General features: G+C 41.3%; 1 protein-coding gene across 4 annotated transcripts in view; it reads left to right on the top strand.

The window, feature by feature from the left end:
* WDFY3 (WD repeat and FYVE domain containing 3) overlaps positions 1–14760 on the top strand; it is a 2050643-nt gene that overhangs the window by 133789 nt on the left and 1902094 nt on the right. For all 4 annotated transcript variants that reach the window (XM_086961876.1, XM_086961875.1, XM_086961873.1 and 1 more), the window contains exon 2: positions 8579–8793. The gene's annotated coding sequence lies outside the window, so the exon portion shown is untranslated. The remainder of the gene's footprint in view (positions 1–8578; positions 8794–14760) is intronic.

Below are 14760 nucleotides of genomic sequence, written 5' to 3'. Positions count from 1 at the left end.
TAGGCCAAGAAATAGTTAGAATGGTAGGAAGAAGACAGTAATAGAGAAGTATTTGAAAGGCAAGAGAGAGAGACACCTGTGAATCAAGGGAAATTGGGGAACTTAAAAGCGAAAAAGATACAAGAAGGAAAGTGAACAACCGGGAGGAGAGGGGAAACATACTTACGAAGGGTAGAGATGGGGAGGGTTGATCACCAGGGGGAGGATACGCGAGGAAATGGATGAGGGGGGAGCGACGTCAGAGGAAGCAAGCATCCAATGCAAGCGAACCAACAGGTCGGGGGAAGACGCCATACGTATTGTAAAACCTGCAAGGAAAAGGGAGGAAAGACAATATTGAATGAAAGGAATAAAAGAAAATAAGGACAAAACAATGATGAATCACAGAAAGGTGTGTGAGGAAATAGTAGTGAGCAATACGAACTAACGAACAGGAATACCAAAAAAATGACGAGAAGTGAGGGGGAGAACAGAAAAACTAGAATCGCTAGAAACATGGCATAAACAAACAGCGATACATTGAACTGTGCACGGTAAGCATGCAGATTAATGGAAACTTCAATAGTGCGCCACGCAGGAATCATGGCGTAATCATCCAACCGGGATGTATGAGAGATGAGGAAAAGCGAAGAAAGGAACATAGAAATTGAAGTCGCTAGGAACGCAGCGAAGACAAACAACAGCGCAATCTGCAACAAGTGTAAGACATATAGGATAATTAAAGCAACGAAGCTACATCATGGATAAATCATGAAAGGAAAGCCGACGAAGAACTGGAGAACCCATGAAAGGCAGACAACAAAACAGCGAACATCAAACATGAAACATATAATTTGATTAGGCAATAAAGTCACGGAAAACAAGATTCATGGAGGGAAAGCTGATGAGGAGCCAGAGAAGTCCATGTCAGATGACTGTGCGGCGTTCAAGAAACTTCGGAGACGAACAGGATCCTCGTAGGTCGTGGTCTTGTTGTTGTGTGTAACTCTGAACAGGCAAGGATGAAAAAGGCCGTATCTAGCTCCAAGAGCACGAAGTTCTGGTCTCATGTCTAAAAAGGCTTTACGACGGCTTGCTGTGGTTTTGGCATAATCCTGCGCAAAGAAGAGATTGGATCCTGACCATTGGAGACGAGGTGATGCACGTGCTGCTGAGATGACTTTGAGAAGGTCAGTGTACTCTAAGAAGTACATGATGACCCCTCTCGGCCGTGAAGAGGGAGAAGGAGTAGCAGGGAGGCGGCCCAACCTATGTGCATGCTGGATATTAAGCGTAGTACCCTCAGGCAGATGAAGAAGTTTGGGTAAAAAAGACTTGAAGAAGGCGATGGGGTCAGTTCCTTCACAATTCTCTGCCAGGCCGTAGAGACGGAGGTTGTTGCGTCTGTTTCGATTCTCCAATTCTTCAACCTGCTTTTGAAGAGAGGAAATCTGAGACTGCATGCATGAGACCTTGGAGGACGACTCTTGGAGAGAAGTCAAAGACTTTTCTACTGTTGTCACCCTGGCATCCATCTGAGACCAATTATCGGTGAGAACCTGCAACTTAGTGTTAGTTTCCTCCATTAAAGGTCTGAGGGCACGGATTTCCTCCAGTAGAAGCTCCATGGAGACAGTCGAAGTGGAACCTGTTGGTGATGGAGGATCTTTTTTAAGGCGTTTCGTCGTGACTTTCCCTGAAGGTTGGGCAGGCCGCTCCGTGCTAGACTGTGACATCTGAGTGATGAGCGCCTGAGAGGCCTCGAGGTGCGCCAATGCAGAGAACACTTTTGAGTTCTTAATGAATACACGACGTGGAGTCTTGGGAGTGCGAGAAATTGCTTTTCTTTCCATAAAAAGGAGTTATTGGTAAGAGAAAATAAAGTTCAGTAGTAACCTCTGCTGGCCTGTAGACAACTGCAAGTGTGCGCAGGAGTTCTTTATAGGAGGAAAGCAGGCAAATTCCCCCCCCAAAAATGGAAATAAGGAAGAGAGAGCTGTCTGCGCAGAATTCAGGAACGCCAAGGATTTACGCAGATAAATGGAGCAGCATTCGAGTCATTTAAGGAGGCAATACATTGATGTAGAGAGCGAAAAAACAGCACTGCACTAGGATATGCAAGAATGGCACATTGTGATGCAGCAGAGATTTAACTGGTGAGGAACATCATAGATGCGAGAAGAGCCTGTAAGAAAAAAAAAACTTGGAAAAACAATGCGCAGGACAGCTTCACGTAGTAAATATCTATTGAAGTAAGAGCGTGAGGAAATGAAACGCTCTCATATTATAGAGTAGGCTGCAGCTGCGTAAGCATTCAGGGTGCCTGAGGTAAAAGAAGCAGCAATTAGCTAAAATGGCCGCCCAGGTCGTCAGAAGATAAGTGAAGGCTGTTTAAGTCATTGAAAAAAAGGCATCATGAGAGAAAGTTGCCCAGCGGTGGTGCCAAAATGCAGAAATTAGCTCACCCGAAGTAGCTGGAGGCACGAAGGGCTCCGTGGCAGGCTGTCATAGTGAGCGAACGGGAGCGCCGCCGTTCACGGTACCAGGACCCAAGATGGCGGGCGCGACTATCTCACAGCCGCGTCCGCTACAGCGTATGAAAAACGACCATTCCGCTGCTCGTTGTATTCCGCCTACAGGAGCCCGCTGGTGTCCGTGGGCTCCGGTGCATGAAAATCCGCTTTGCAGGGAGTTTTGGTGTAAAGGGTGAAGCGAAAACCCCTTCAGACCGGGAGCGCTCACATGAGAGCCGCCGTCCTCGTCGGGCGCCAAGCCACGCCCCCAGTTTTGACTATTCTGAGCGCTAAATTATAGACACTTTAACTTTGCCATTATTAAAACCCACCGTCTGTGTACCACTGCTAATGGGTGGCGCCTTGCTGGCAGAACTAGTTCACTTATCTTGAAGTAGAGTACAAAGTAAATCTAGCCTTGTTTTACAGAAAAGGGGTTGTAGTGCTAATGACACATTTTTAATTGGCGGTGTGCCAGCTTGTATAGGGTTTTACTTCCTCAACTTTGGGAAGATTTTGTATTAAAACCTAACAGGCTTCTAACATTCCAAATGTCATTAAATTTATATAGTGAGCTGGTACCCTTCCCGAGTACTAACACCTAACTTACTGTTACTGAGCAGCAACATACACAGGTTGGAGCTCAGTAAGCATAGGATTTATACAAAATGGAGAGCCTACCTGAAAGTGTAGGCACTGGTCAGATAACTTGTGGAGTGCACCTCAGTTCTTCCTTTGCTGCACTGCCTTTAATATGCTCTTTGCAGTTTGGTCCCAAGGTCTGAGTGCAGCAAGTTTTTCTTTCTTCGCCTCGGTTTGGATTAACAATACCTTTGCTCTACCTAGCATGCCTGTGCAGGGCTTGAAATCTTGTCCTGAAGATATACTAACCAATTTAGGCCTAATGCTACCAATATGTTTGCTTTCAAAGTGGTCCTCCTCAAATGCTCAGTTAAGTTATGTTGCTATCTCATCCATTCTATAGAACATAATGCCATAGTTTATGCTCTTACATGGTAGTACCTTATCAGATCATTCAGTGCTGATTTCAGTAATCTGTTACTCCTGCGTAGATGTGTGACTGAACTGCATACTCTACCTTGATTTGGTTCTTGTTTGCTTGTGCACTAGAAGTGATTCTACTTCTGAAAGCAATTTCATTCAATTACATTTAGTTAGGGGCATTTCTATAGCTCTTTCATAGCCATTTGTGTGATCCTGTAGACTGTAGGTCCAGAATTTGGGATTCTCATTGACCATAGTGAAGGTACTCTGTAGACATTATACGTGATGTTGCCTGGTTATGAAGCATATTGGATGGTGACCAGCTAGGGTAGAACAAAAAAATGTTTTCTTTAATAATGATTCACTTGGGCATGCAGTTAGAGCCTATCTGCTAAGGCCGTTATGTGTATGGATGTTTGTGTTGATGGACATTGTAAATTCTGAAAGTATTTGCCACAGGCCCAAGCCTTTTGATATCACTTGCTGCCAGCTTGGCACATATAATAATGCAACAGGATCCACAAATCAGCAACTTAAGTCATTAAAGCTAAATGCATTGGTTAAATAAGAACATTATTTTGTTCCCAATATCCTGTGTTTTGCATAATAAGTACACAAGTTTTGGAAAACAAATGATTGACGAGCAAAATAGTCGTTAATAATGGTTCTTCAGAGTGTTTGTTCCTTATGTGTATGGCTCTGTCTTGTTCTATATTCTCATCTTGCACCATGAACTCAGTTGTATTGTCCCTAGTCTGATGAGAAGCTGTTTTGCTATTGTTTCCCTAAACATGGGTCTTTATCTATTATTTTGCTCTTTTGTCTGAATACTTTTCATCAGGATATGTGAGTTTACATTTTCTGTATAAAAAACGAGTCTGTACCTTTCTAAGCGCTTAGAAATGAAGCATTCACTAATTTAAAAAAAGGTAGACGAGGATACAGAAGATTTGAGCTGTCGGGACAGCAAAATGGCTGCAGATTACTGAAGCTCCAGCAGATGACTACTATCCCAGACTGGTTCCAGCCATTTCCCCTGCTAAGCGAGCCCATGCTTTGTATCCAATGGAGCTCGAGGCTAGAAAAGGGTTCCTGCTGCGATCTGTTGCAATTGGCTTAATTAAAAATTAATTCCGTTGAGAGGTCTGAAATGACTCCTATGCTCTGACTTCATCAAGATGGAGAGAATTGCAGTGCATAGAAAGGAGCTGGTGCAGCTGGGCACTTAAAATTTCCTTCACTCAAGTGAACATTCCCTAGGTATTCCTGGGGATTAGGAGGAGTCAAAAAGAGGTGGTAATACTGTAGTATTAACTGTGGGAGGTCTGTCTGGCGTTGCTAGTATGATAGTGTATATGTTAGTGGTAGCGGTGAGGTGGGCTGATACTTCAACATAATGCTCAGAAGAGATCTTAAGTTTATTGGCTCAGTCTTGCCTCTTAACTTTTTCCCTTTGTTTGTTCCTCCTCCCATCCTTTCCAGTAGTGGGTGTAAAGTACACAGAAAAGGGACGTAGTTGAGAGCGTTATAATAACATTCAAGAGAGTTCACAAGACAGCAAGTATGACCTTTGCAGATATGGTGCCATCAGTATGGAAACCGTACAACATTTGTACATAAGAAAGAGATGGACAGCAGACATGTTCAAAGGTTAGCTCCATTACCAGATTTCAGAATGGATGTAGTCCTTTCTCTTTCCTGTGAACGTTTTTAGGCAACAGAAGATTCAATATACGTTTAAATAAGCTCTGTAATTCCAACACGGCTGCCTTTTTGGAAGACAGAAATGTGTTTCTTCATAAAGCAAGACTAACTTATCATGCAGCAATATAGCTATGTTTCAAATCCATCCTCTCTGTATAATATTATATTATAATACTATTCTACTTTGCCACACCATGCAGATTTGTTTGGAATCCCCATCAAAATAGTCAGGGTTTGTACCCAGATGGGGATAACTACAAGATTTTGAACAAACCCTCCTCTTATTTATCGTCATGTCTGAACTGCCCTCACATAATTAAGTATAGGTTTAAACAAAGTAGTTAGCAATAACCAGACGATCCCTGTTTAAAAGCAACTAAAACAAAACATATTCTGAATTTGTCCATAAAATGTACAGCTGAGGCCACTTGTGTCAAAAATACACCAATTGTACAGGATTATCCTGGGGGGTTTGTTACAAGTTACTAGCTGGTTTGTGCAGCCTTTGAGATGTACTGATATGTGATATGTGATCTCAAAGGGCCAGTGCTTTGTTTCTACTTGTTTGGCAAGGTCTTATTTTTAGGTTTTCTCGTGGCTCTTTCAAACAATTTTTTTCTCCAATTGTATGTTAGTTCAAAAGTGATACATCAGTGGAATTATTGACAGTTTTTGTGACATAAAATTCTGTCCACTGCTAGTCTAAATGCATCGTAGTTTAGCTATCGAGCAGAGATAAATTAGTAGTCTGACATGGCAGGCGGCAACGCATTTATTTTCCAGGCCTGCCCTATATAGGCTGACACACTGGTGTCATCCTTGCTCCCATAGTAGTTCTCAGTGTCTGGAGTTTGATGACATTTACAGGCAAGAAATAGGTGTGAGGTAATACAAACGGTAAGATTTAATTGGCTTTCGCTATAGTTGGATCTTTCTAATCATGAATTCTGACCAGTATACCATACTAGCTATTCCTTTCGTTCTTATGTGTTCATGCTTATGGAGTTTAGGGTAATATTTACAGTACTTTAAGTTTGCAAACCTCTAAGTGGGTAGTTCCATAAATAGACCTTAAAATAAATACTTGAAATAGTGTATGGAAGAATGAGGCCTTGCTATGCAATAATCTGAAACAACTTCTCATAGTTGAGATAATGGTGTGTACAAACACATATTACAATATTTCATTTGTAGAGAGGAGCATTGATGGGGCTTCCTTTCTATCTGTAATGCTGCAGAATCAGTAGGTCAATAGGACAAAGGGAAGCATTGGTATTTTGCTTTTCCATGATTTACCTTGAATAGAGGTGGTGTCTGCAGAAACAAAGTCGCAGGGGAATGGGTGTACCAGTAGAATCAGTAATAGAGAGAGATGAAATCAAAGCTCAGAAACGTTTCCTTGTACATATAGTTAATTAAAAAGAGCAGTGGCTAACATGCATTGCTAATACATATTTGAAAACCAATTCGTGCAGATTTTATGAAAGTCAATATGATATTTGGCTAAAAGCAGGTCATGAATGTGGAGTCAGTTCTCATTGAAAATTAAGAAGCTTAGTGGAAAATGAAAATGGGATCACCCAGTTACGGATGATGTTGATGCTGTAGGAGGAAATTTTGGATGTGAGCAAGTGGTTTTTTTTATTTTTATGTTAAGCCTCAGAAATTATTTTAATTGCGCTTTTAAATCCCTACATTTGTCAGAACTAGCTATAATGATTTATATGGTTGTTGCTCTAGTTTTCTAAAAAACGAAAGCAAACAAGTGGTGTTTCCTTTCCCTCATATGCCGTAATCTAAGATATTGGTCTTTTATCCTTACAACTGTGGGAAAGATATCATCAGTGCTAGAAAAGCAATAGAATTTCTTCTGGCTTTACTGGTTAAAAAATATTTGTTTGTGGTACATGTTTATGTTCTATACGGACATGTTTATGATTTAAGTGATAATTAGACTATTTATTTTGGCTACTTTGCTCATAATACTTTTTACTCGCAGTAATGTCTTTAGTTGTATTAATCTTTTATTCACATTCATCTTTTTAGTATATGGAAAGTTTTCCAAAGCCACTGTAATGTAGAAAGAAGGTTAACCTCTTGGAGATGTTATAGGTATTTTTCAGCAGCCAGAATTAATGTTTTATTTATTGTATATGTTTACCGTTAACTTTTCTTCCCACAAGTTGTGGAGTATGATTAAAAATAGATACAAAATTCAGAAAAACAAAAATAAAGTCCGTTAACACAGCTATACAATATACCTCTGCTACAAAATACAATCCCAAGTGACTGGAGAAAGGTAGGATTCACACCTGATACAAGGACTTGGGAATTAGTGAGAACATCAATAATACTTAATCCGTTTCATGTCCTTTTTATAATTATAAGCGAGTACTATATAGAAATTACTCCATAGGACAGTCTATACTGTTACCCAAATCCTTTGCTGTAGTACTCCTAAAGCACTGTTAATTTACTAGGGAATATACTAAAATAAGCATGAATTTGCAAAGCCATTGAGTCTGACTTGCATTTTGAGGCCAGTCCAAAACGCTTAAAAAAAAAAAAGTAAACCATTATTGCTTTCATTATTTAGTGCATCAATGAGACACATAATTTGTTTGATGATTTGAGATGTAAAATAGTCCCTCATGCATGGCCAGACAAGCACTTCACAGGAGGCAGAAGGATGTACCTAGCAAGCAGCCAATAGCATGTGGCAAAAGAGAAATACATAAAGTAGGCTTTGGGTCTTCCCAGAGAAGCATGTTTTAAATAAGTTGTACCAGAAGGAGACCTTCAAAATAGCTAGACTGTCAAGCCAGGCAGAACTCTTGGTGCGAGAAAACCCTGGTCCGGCATAAGAGACATCCACCAAATAATCAATTTTTTTTACTTAAAGTGAGATGGCAAGTTGACTACTGAGCAACCTCTTTCCTGGGTTGAAAAGAGTAGTATAGCCCAATGATCCAGATCTGCCAGCTGTCTCGGGCTAGAGAGTGAAGCATACTCCTAAGTAATGTTTTACTACCTAGCCTATGTTTAATTTTTTCTCAATATATTCCTTGCTTGGTCTCGTCAGTCTTTCAGTAACAGCCAAATTGACTTGGTAATAAAGTCAAAGTTCCTTATATTATCAATTTTTTCCAGAGTTCTACACTTGCCACATTCATTCAAAAGCTCATATTTGGGTGTAATGTTCAGGCTATTTAGGGGTACTTAATGTAATGTTGTGAACAATATTCCTCATGGTAAAGTAGGATACATTCTTTTGCCACTGTATTTATTTGATAGAAAGTTGTGTTTTTTAAGTGATGGGTACAGTAGCTTTTCCTACCATGTCAAACTCACAAATTGTCTGTTTCTCTTTATCACAGATTTTATCTTCCTACATGGCTGACCTTTACTGGACAATCTGCTGGGATCCTTGATTTACCTGGGATTCTATCTCACTTATTTACTCTCCTCCTCCAAATCTAATCATTCCTCTTCCGGAGAAATTTGAAGACCAATTTCCACTGAAGGAAGAAGCCAATTAGCTATTGAAGCAGTTTTTCTCCAGCTGAAAGGATGGCGATTTCCTGCCAAAAAGGTAAGATCCTGAAGCTGCTTACTGTAATTGGTTGTTGCCCTACTCCAGGCGCTTAAGGTTTCAAGACCATTTAGTGAACTGTTGTGAGAATATAGGCCACGGGAATGCTTGGATTATAAAGCAAGAAGCTTTGAAACGCATAAGCTATTTGTCTGTGAATAATGTATGAAATCGTGGAATGGCAGAGGGCAACAGTTAATTAAATTTTCATTTGATTCAGAGCAACTCTGAGTTTGTTAAGGTGAAGGCGTTTATCCCCAAAAGGACGATGGTAAATAACTTGTGAGCAGTTCTGTAGTAATCTATCTTTTATGTTCATGATGTTGCATGCTCCCATCTTGTCATTCCTTTCCCATAGTAACAGAATGTCAATGTTGGAATATTCACGTACTGCTCTGTGTTGGCAGTTTCCTGGAAGCTGTTGGGACTAATGGTCAATAAAACACATATGTCTTATCATTTGTGTGTGTTTGGCGTCACTTCATATTGGCGACGAGGACTGACCATTAGTACCATTTACCAACGTGTGCTGAAGCTCCAAGTACCGCTGGAATTTATCGAGAAGATTTCTAATTAATTATCACTGATGGGATCTTGGATCTCCGTGATAAAGAAACTTTGGAGTGTTGTAGAAGTGGACAATTGAAGCGGCAATGGAACCGGGAACATGGTAAATAGGATTTTTACCAAATGTAAAGAAAATCGACAACTCGAGTGAAAAGCGGTTAAAATGGTTATTATCTGGAAAAATTAATTGGGGAGACATTGAATCACCGATTGAGCTTTATAGAGTTACAACGAACTGCGTACTTCTACTGCCGTGAGTTATTTGGATGAGAGTGTACGTATGTTACTTTCATAATTATTTAACTCACCGGTATTCTGGCGTGTACAATAACGGTCTCTGGTGAAGTTTACTCCTCCGGAGACAAAGCTTAAATGATGACTCAGTAGACTCTTCAGACTGCTTGGTGATTGTCAGTGTCGTCATAGTGGGATGGAGAATGGATGCGTAGATGCTGATCGTCTTAAGCGTCTTGTGCGTTTGAAGCGTCCTCATTGTCACGGCGTTGGAGTCCGTTTTTGATCTCCATTACCAGGAAGTGTTTTCAGAGACGGTGTGCACTCTGACAGGAGGAGAAGTCTTTACAGCGTCTTCAACGTCGAAGTCCGGTTTTCATTTATAGCAAGTAACAAGCATTTACAATGCAATGGTCTCGACATTGTTAAAGTTAGAGCTATTGGCATTGCTCATGACATTTTTATTTATGTTTTTGTTTTTAAAACGTAAACAAATGGCATTGTCATTTACAATGCCAATAGCTTAATCTCTCGCAAATGCAAGACCCATTGCATTTGCACCCACACACAGAGCCACACATACAGAGCCACCCACACAGTCATTCACATAGAGCCACCCACACACAGCCACCCACACACACATACAGAGCCACCCACTCAGTCATTCACATAGAGCCACCCACACCCACACACACACACAGAGCCTCCCCCGCCCCCCCCCCCACACACACAAAGCCAGGTGACAGGAGAGTTGCTGTGTAGGAAAAGAGAACAAAGAATACAGATGGTTCTATTTACTCCAATGTCAAAAATGACACCCCACCAGTCTAGTAGAAAAATGTCCACGAAATCTATAACCTCCTTCTGATAGGACAGGAGGAGGCCTCAAACCATCTCAGAGTTAATCTTGTAAGGTCTCTAGGAATGCACCAAGCTATGGAAGAGCCAGGCCAAGCTGGAAGGCCGGCATATTTTGGCGAGGGTAAGAAGGGGTTGGCTTGGGTGAAAGAAGTTGGAGAACTCAGTCAAAACCTTGTTACCTTGATTAGTTGTAGGCATTGATTTGACATCTTCAATACCTTGGAAATGTTATACTCTATACATAAACAAGCATACAAATTGAGAAATAGTAAATTGTGCTGCTGAGAAAGCAAAGCATCCTTAAAAGGAACACTGTTAGACCATTATACCATCTCAATCTTGCAAGCTCTGTAGGAATGGAGAAAGCTATAAGGGAGTCCGGTGTAGCATAGCATACAGGTTCAGGGAAAGTTATCAGAGACCATTAGCATGTTATGTGGTTTATCAAACTGCAGGGGTTGTGTTTCTGCAACAAGGGGCCCAGAAAGTCATGGAATAGGAGAGGAAAAGAAAAATTATCCATTGGCTCCATAAGCACAACATCCTATATACATGAACATCAAGGAAACTGTCTGACATATAGCACCATCTCCAATATCCTGTTGCAAGCTGCAGGAATGTCCCAGACTAGAGAGGAGGCCTGTGTATGTTTCACCCATCTTGAGAGAGGTTTCAGACCATTCATTTGCACATACCTGGTTGCATTGTAGGGACCCAGTTTCTATAGCCAGGGAGCAGGTTTACTATGGGTACTAGGAGTTTAGAACTGGATTTAAGTGACATTTATTTGTTAACATAATTGTTAAGAGGATCTTTGTGTACACGTTACGGAGAGTATGTATTGGTAATAAGCAATTGAGGGGTGGATTGTGTCTGGTACTATCGCACACCCCATTGACACAAATACGACAAGAAGAGGGGGGGGGGCGACACTTTCCCAGTTATGAAGGCATATCGCACTATTTAACGTAGCGAGATTTGTCTTTTCAGCTCATTGTAAGATTATCATTGCCATAAACACCGGTGCCTTCAGGTAAGGTGCTCTTGCAAATAACAACGGGAATTCCACCCCCTTAGAATGACAGGTACAGTGGCACCATTATCAACCCTTTAGGCTCCACCACGGAAATTGTTTCAGGGCTTAGGCCTGCCTTTCTCATCTACCACTTCCTGTCCTATCCACAGCAAATTTAAGCAACCTCCTATGTATGGCCCCTGCACACACACACACAAAGCACCATGAGAACCCAACGCGTCTTGGCAAAGCACAGCAAATACTGAGTGGATGCTCTCCCTGCCCACCACCGCCCCCATGGAAAACCCAGATGTTTTCTCCTTGAATGAGTCCGCGTGCTCGCCTAGAGACGTAGAAGAGGTGCTTCTTTATAAAAATGCATTAAATAAAATAAAATCAAATAAAGAGAAGCACGGCAACCCCCAAGCCGCCATCAGACTACATGGCCACGGAACCTCGTCGCCCAGCCCTTTACCTCACGATCCCTGCACCTCCTGCTGGCTCCTCAGTTTCTCTTCCGGGAACCTCCAGTTGCTTCTTTCCAACGATTGAAACGGCGACTCCAGCAGGGACGAGCGGGAGTCCAAAAGAGCGCGTCACAGTAATGGGTGCGCGTGCACTGTGGCAGGCAGCCCCGCCCATTACCGCACTTGTCATCCAATGTGAGACGCTTCCGGGGAGGTAGAGGCGGAGCGCCATCCCAAGCTGTCTTGTTAACTGGATATAACTGTGTAAAAGTTGTACAATTGTTAAAAGCCGGTCATAAACACATTCTACTAAAATAGGTAGAGTACTTTTCGCCATGAGCCTCACAATAAAGGCTCCAATGAAAGCAGGTACGCACACATAGCTGCGCTTACAGGCTGATTTTTGACATTTTAGACTGATTTCGGGTTGCACCACAACCCCCTATGGTAATACAAGCCACGGGGAGAGAGCTGCGGCGGGGGGGAGGTGAGAGTGCGACGGCGGAGGGCAGAGGGAAGGGGGGAGGCGAGCGGAGCCGAGCGGTTCCTGAAAGCGGAAAGGAAGGGGCGAGCAGCTCCGGAAACACCACCACGTTTCTCCGAAGTGAGGCGGGTATGCCTCGGAGAAACACACAGCCATTTTGGGATTCCGGGACGTGTTTTTGCAGTTGAGTGACGGATGATGTCAATGATTAAAAAATGCAAAAAAACACGCCCCCGAATCTGCTCAAGCCGGGGCTAGAACAGAGTGACGCCCCTCTCCTCCAATGGCTGACCAGCATTTACGAGGCCAGCCAATGGAGAAGAGGGGTGGGTTCAAGCCCCACTGTAGAAGACATATAATATTCGGCTCCTCCCACTGCTTCGCAGTGCGACGGTAGCCTCGACCTAAAAACGGATGGTGTCAAGTGTTTTCAGAGACGGTGCGTACTCTGACAGGAGGAGAAGATTTTTTAGACTGTCTTCAGCGTTGAAGTCCAATTTTCTTTTCCATTGACAGGAAGTGTTTCAGTGTTATGCTGCTGGAAGTGGGAAGAGTCCGATTTTCATTTCTCTCAGCAAAAAGAATTTCAACAGTGTTATGAGAACTACAAGTAAAAACGCATGGTGTTTTTCTCATTATTATATTATACATCACAATTGCTAATTTTGTTTTTTTCACAGAATACTCCAATGTTGGTGATGTATAAATAAGTATTTTGTTTTATGTATTTACTTTTATGTTGAAACTTTTAGAGATCTAATTAACTGAAACACAATTTGTAAGAAGGGGTTAGTTTTGTCAAACTCAATCAGATTTAAAGAGCACAATATTTTATGAGAAGCTAAATTATTTAAACTTACAGACAAAATGCAGAATGTACAAACACCCCCGCCATTTTTACAGCTCCCAGGTGATCCACCTGTAGTTTGGAAAGTGTGGTTTCGTGCATTTGAGAAATATTTGGGTGCAATTGGAGGTAATAGATTTAGTGCACAAAGGAAAAAGTTTATTTTAGAACATAATTTTGGATTTGAGGGAAAGGCTGTACTTGAGCACCTTCCTCCTATTGTAGTGGGGGAGGGGGAAGATGAGTTAGATGAATTTCAACGTGTTGTTCAAAGTTTACAACAACAATTTGATGTTGAGAAAAGTTTAGTGGTAGCTAGACATAAATTTTTTATTAGAGAACAGGAGAAAGAAGAAAGTATAGTTGCTAATGTGGCTGTATTACGTATACTTGCATCCGAGTGCGAGTTTGAACAGTTCACATCACAACTAATTCGTCATCAGATAGTGGTTCATACCAATAATGGTAAAGTACAAGAGAAGTTACTCACTCTTAAAAATCCATCATTGGATGAAACAATATCTATAGTCAAGAGTATTGAACTTTCTCAAAAATCTAAGAGAGAATTAAAACCAGAAAAGAATTTAGTCAATGCTGTAAGAGAAAATGAAGAGAAAAATGTGAAATCTCAAACTCAGTTTAAGCCACAAATTGAAGTTAAAGGTTCTAAAGTTGTACCCAACAAGTCTGAGCGGAGGTATGTTGTTTCAAAGAATTCATGCAAAAGTGTGGGTTTGCAGCTCACTTTTCTAATGTATGTCCATCAAAAAATGCCTCTTGTCACAAGTGTGGTAAACAGGGTCATTTTGCTTGAGTGTGTAATTACAAGGGTAATGTGAGCGTGGTTTGTGGTGGGCAAGGTGAGAGTGAGTCAGAGGTTATAAGTTGTTTGTCTGATTTGGTGGTGGTAGTGAAAGATGAATTAGAAGACTGTATTGATCCAATAGTGGAGATTTTAGTAGACGATAAACCACTTAATTTGTTAGCTAATTCAGAAGCACGCATAACAATGATTACAGATGATCTATTTGAAAAAACTTGGGACAATAAACCACTCAGTCCGCCGGACAGAAGTCCAGTTACTTATGAAGGAAGAAACATTGAGTTATCTGGGTTTTTTGAGACTTCATCGGTTTTTAAGAACAAACACATTCAGGGTAAAGTGTATGTAGCAAAGAAAGGCCTTAATATATTAGGATGGTATCATCAGGGATTGTTTGGCATGACGTTAAGACCAGGTTTCAATAGTAGAAGATTCAAATATTGAGAGATCATCTGTATCATGGTTTTCAAAATTTCCTAAGGTTTTTGGAAATATATTACTGGATTCAAACATCTTATTAGAGTGATGCTGTCCCTATTAAGCACAAATTGTGTAATGTACCATTTAGTGTGAGGGTAGATCTGTCAGCAGAACTTAAGAAAATGTGTGAATCAGGAGTGATCGAACCGATTGAATCTTCCCTTTGGTTGTCTGACGCAAACAAAAGGG

Source organism: Lissotriton vulgaris, chromosome 3_1 (genome assembly GCF_964263255.1).
Source record: "Lissotriton vulgaris chromosome 3_1, aLisVul1.2, whole genome shotgun sequence".
Taxonomy (NCBI): domain Eukaryota; kingdom Metazoa; phylum Chordata; class Amphibia; order Caudata; family Salamandridae; genus Lissotriton; species Lissotriton vulgaris.
Note: the sequence above shows the minus strand (reverse complement) of the source record. Positions and strands in the feature narration are given on the sequence as shown.